The sequence below is a fragment of the Nestor notabilis genome, unplaced genomic scaffold (assembly GCF_000696875.1).
Source record: "Nestor notabilis isolate BGI_N333 unplaced genomic scaffold, ASM69687v1 scaffold2673, whole genome shotgun sequence".
In the NCBI taxonomy this organism is placed as follows: Eukaryota; Metazoa; Chordata; class Aves; order Psittaciformes; family Psittacidae; genus Nestor; species Nestor notabilis.
In genome coordinates, this window is record NW_009920396.1 from 13,516 (window position 1) to 19,004 (window position 5,489).

The window sequence follows — 5,489 nt, forward strand, 5'->3', positions numbered from 1 at the left end:
AGTGTGTTTGCTAGGAAATCACTCTGGCTGGGTTTGGTAACGTAAAGCTGAATGCATTAGGGCAACTGATGATGAGAACTCTTTATTTCCCTCAGCTGCACTAATGCTAGAAAGAATCTAATGAGAGACTTTCACTCCTTTTTATTTGGCTGTTGTTCAGAGTTCTCTCTCTCTTTTGTCCTTACGTCTTCCACTGCCATGAAAATGGCACATGAGTTTATATGGGATCTTTGGTTGCTAATGGACTCACAAAGAAAGAGGCAGTTGAATTTTGATAGCTATGAGTAATGAACTTGTGTATCGAGCCAATAGCAGAGCATGATTACCAGACATATCTATAATTAAAGTTCTAAGGTTGCTATTTTATTTTAGACTCATGAAAGCCTCATCGCAAGGTAAGGAAGTTTTGAAAGGTAGATCAAAGGTTCAACATGACTTACATTAATGGCCAACCATTTAACTGAGTATTGTGGGAAAGAAGAGCTATGCTACTTTATTTAACTATTGGCTCTTCTCCTGTCAAACTGTCCTCCAGAAATCATTTAAAAATGCAATTCTGAATGTATGCTTGCTAAAATAGTGATAAAAATAACCTGGAGCATTGCCCATTGTCTGTTCAGCAGCTGTTTTCTGTTTTGCTAGTCAATGATTCACTTGGTGAGGAAACTTTAACCCTGAAGTGAAGCAGTATGCCCGGTTGGTTGTGATATTATGCTTTTAGAGATAGCTGAAAGTTATTGCCGTCCCTACTGAATTCTGTGATGATAGCCTGACTTATTTTACTTCAGTTTTGCACTTCATTAATAAATGTTCCATGCAGGAATACCACATTCTTTTATTTTTTTAATTTTGTTTTAATTATTCCAATCTTCTCTGGAAAAAGATAAATTTGCCCAAACTTACACTTTAAATGAAAACAGAAATCACCACCTCAGTGCAGGTCACTGTGGGACAGCTATGTCTATTTCCAGAAACAGTTGTGTTAGTCTTTCAAATGTCTATGTTAAGCATACTTGGAACTGTCCGTCTGGTCTAATTAGCACAAAAGATGCTCTGAATGCCCTTTAAATTCATGTCATGTGCAAAGCTCTACAGGAGTTTATAGGATCCTTTTCTACTCTGTAGAAAAAAGAGTTAGGAAGATTTTAGTAATGAAGCTGTTTAGCCTCTTCCTGCTCTCCCATCCCACTCTCTCCTCCAGTCCCAGTCCCCTTTTCTCTCTTTTTGCCACCTATGGGCTCAGGAATTACCACCATCTTCCTTACCTCTTTGCTGCTAACACGGAACATACGTAAACTGAAAAAAGAAAATATCCTTGAAATGCAAACATCCCAGCAATTTAGAATATTTTTTCAGCCTTTCAAGTTAAATATGGACACGGTGCTGCAATACTAAGGACCTTCTGATGCTAATGCACCTATACCCTTTAAACAACTATAGGAGTCAAGAAATGCATTTTAATAACGATTGATTATTAAGGTCATTTTAAACCTTCACAGCAAATCCAGCAGGAGCACGATCAATGTCCTTAATCGCCAGCTCGGCGCCTAGGGTTTTCTTTCTCAGTTCTCCTGCGCATGTGAAGGCCTTGCCCTGTGCTGCTCCGTGCATGGGGAGCGTTACTGCGCTGTTCTTCGCAAGACTTTGAGAAAGCGAGGCAGTTTTAGTTACCGCGGCCGCGCCAGTCCATGTGCTCTTTGGCTGATGGCACGTACTTGCGGTCTCAAGACCTCCTTCGGATTTTTAAAGGAAAGGAATGGAATCCATGGGCAACTTGCAACAGTTGCTTGGGAGAAACACGGTGCAGTATAAATGGGTCACACTGACATCTTGTGGTGAGACCGGAAAATAGCTGCAAAAGAAGATCCCAAGCTGCATGCTAACACCAGGTAGCATTACTAGCCTGTGAAATACTTGTGTGGAAAGACATCAAAGGAAGAAAGCGGCAAGATTTTAAATTACGACAGTTTATTTTCAAGATAATGCAAGTTTTTGTCTCAGTATTTTGGACGGAAAGGAAATAAATATTTTATTTATGTTGAACTCATGGAAAATCTAAAAAGCAGGTACCCTTGTAAAAATGTATAGTAAATTGCGAAAATGTAAGGTGCACAAACTCATGAGATTAACTTTTTTTTAAATGCATATGCATATATGTTAACAAAACACAAGTGCATCCTGCTCTACACAACTTTAAAATAAGAGATTGCCTTGTTGCAATTCTCTTAACGTTGGATTCCCCAAAGAGAAGTATTTCAGCTATGATTGAAATTTCAGGAGAAAAAAAGTGAAGAGGTTGGCAGGATGAAGAGAACAAGAACTCTTCTAGCAAAATCTAGCAGGCCAATTTCAAATAAGAGCCATGTAATTATCCAAATGAATTTAGGCAGAGCACTTCAGTTACTTTTATCAAAGCACCCAAGGATGCCACTCATGATCTACTTCACATGTCATTCGAAGAGATACTGTCACTTCATACTTGGCAATACATTAGAAAGATAAGGAAGAGTAGGACATGGGGGGCTTTACCAGTGCTAGCTCCTAGTAGGGAGTTTAAGCTTTGTGGTGATACTGTAGAGGTGGACAGTAAAGTAAAATGTATGTGAGAATGGAACCTGGGGTGACACTTATGGAAACTGGATGGGAAAGAGCTATTTTCCACATGGTATTTAATATATTTTTGTAAAGTGAGAAAACTACTGTCTCCTACTTTGAGTCCATGGCTCCTCTGAGTTGTCCTTTTAGCTGGACTGTTAGATCTGGATGTATGTAAGCTCTGAAGGAATTAAAATGTAAGCACAACTGCTGCAAGTGTCTGATCAGCAGTTACCATGTGTTCTGTTGTTGAGAAATATTGAGCTTTTTTATTAAACCATGACATATCTCATTCCAATCACATGGTATTTATATTGGTCAGTGAATCACAACATAACTCTGTTTGCAGCAAGACTTCATGCTGTGTTATAAAATTTCTTGCAAGTTGTAAAGGCTGTGTTGTTACACAGCCAGCTGAGCCGAAGGAAGGCTTCAGTCCATGGGTCATGTCCTTCAAAACCTGGAAAAGGCTGGATCTGCCTAACCTCTTGGAAAATCTCTCCAGGGCACTGATGCTCACCTGTAACTGTAAACTTGATCTCCTAATTTTAGGGGCCTCTTAAGAAATGGAAAACTAATCTCAGCTTTTGCACTAAGAATCAAGTGTTTGCTCATTTGTTAGGAAGCTATGTAAGAAGTAAGCATGGAAAGGGGTATCATTTTGACAACCTACATCCACTACTACAAGGAGGTTTTTTTGACATATTGAGATGATAGAATGAGGGTGAGGGTAGATAGGAGGGAACATGAAGGATGAGGATGAGGGTAGATAGGACCACAGCAGCTGCTGTAGGAGCATCATTTTTACAAAGCAGTGAAGGAATAAAAAAGTAACTTATAGTAATGATTTGAAAATGTCAAGTTATTATAAAAGTAAGTAAGTTTAAACTGATGCCATGGGACTCTCCACAAGGGTTTGCTTTGTTATTCACATGGCTTTTTTACCAAATATTTTAATATCAGTTATAGGCAAGTGCATCTCTGCCTCACAAATACTTGATGAACTGCTGTAGAAAGCAATCTATAGTATTTTATTGAAAATGATAATAATCTGTTTTCTTCTTGTACACAGAACAGTAGAGAGGAAATGAACAATTAAAAGAGAATAATGTGCCTGAGGGCTTGGAAGCTCTGTTTTGCCACTGAAAGGCAGGATCTAATGCACTCTTGCTGTAGAAACAGTCTTATTTTTCACCAGTTAAAAATTAACTAGTGTTCCAAGAAGAATGCCAGTTTTCAGATCTCCTGCTTCTCTGCCTCACTGAAGTCTTGAGACTTGATAATAGTAATTAACACAAGGCAGTTGAGTACAGTAAGTCTGGTGTATTTATTTTGGATCTGTCTAAACTCTTTAGCAAGTGCTCACTTGCTTATTTAGGATGTGAAACTCTTATTCCATGGATCAGATCTTTAGGTTTGTATGTTTTGAGGTTGATCACTTTAGTAAAAACAATAGAATTACTGAAAATCTCACCTATGAAGTTTTGAGAGTAGAAATATTTCTGATGTTTAAAATTAGGTACTCCCTGAGGCTTCTAGGGGTTAGGGTTGGAAAATCTAGGACCTAAATTAGGCATTAAGCATTCTAACTGTAATTAGCACACACACACCACCACCCCACCACCCCATGATCTCATTTTGTTTATTTTTTTCTAAGAACAAAGTTAAGACTGAAGTTAAATAGGTAGAATGAATTGAAGACCTGGTGTGCTGGTGCTCTGGATATGTTTGTCTAATTACTCTCCAGAAAAATACCTGAACTTACTAAATGAATTCTAAGATTTAAAGTTTTCTCTATGTTGAAGTATTAGAAAGGACTAAAGGGATAACTGAACACACTTATTGCTCATCTACCATGAAAATACTGTATTATAACATGAGTGCTAGAGTCAAACCAAATTGTAGGATACATATTTCCATGTACTTATGAAATTTTAGCTCTGTAGGCAATACTTTTTGGGATATCAATGTAGAGTTGCCCTTCATACAAAAGCATTGTGTGCCTTTAGCTAAAATCTGTGACTTTGGTACTGGATGCTAAATGAAGCCACTCACTTAAGGCATCCTGCATTGCCGCATCCTGCATCCTTTGTGACTGTGTCTTGAGGGCACAACTGTCAACAGTATGATTCTTCTTTAACATAAAAATCCATGAAAATTTCTGCAAATAACATAAAAGTTACCCACCACCATGCATCACCAAGGTGGGTAAGTTCCCTTCAAGTTCCCTAGGGCCAAGCAAAGAATTCCTGATCAAAACTTGTTGAGGCTGAGAGCCAACATGTTGGTCTGGAAGGTGGTCAGGATAGATGCACCTCATCCAGAAAGTCCTTAAAGAGCAAATGCTGTGATTTGAGAGGGATTGACAGGAAGAGTTTGCCATGGTTAGTGAGCAATTCCTTTCTAGAGTGGCATAAATGTGCTGTTTGATGTCAATGTACCTTGGGAATTAACTTCTATTATGAGCCTCTCTAACTCTCTTCTAATAGGGAAGAGATTTAAAGCAGTCCTGTGGAGAAGGACTTGGGGGTGGTGATTGATGAGAAACTCAACATGAGCAGGCAGTGTGTGCTTGCAGCCCAGAAAGCCAACCGTATCTTGGGCTGTATCAAAAGAAGCATGACCAGCAGGTCAAAGGAGGTGATCCTGCCCCTCTACTCTGCTCTTGTGAGACCTCACTTGGAGTATTGTGGCCAGTTCTGGTGTCCTCAACATAAAAAGGACATGGAGCTGTTGGAGCAAGTCCAGAGCAGGGCCACGAGGATGATAAGAGGGCTGGAGCACCTCCCGTATGAAGACAGGCTGAGAAAGTTGGGGCTGTTCAGGCTGGAGAAGAGAAGCTGCGTGGAGCCCTCATAGCAGCCTTCCAGTATCTGAAGGGGGCCTACAAGGGT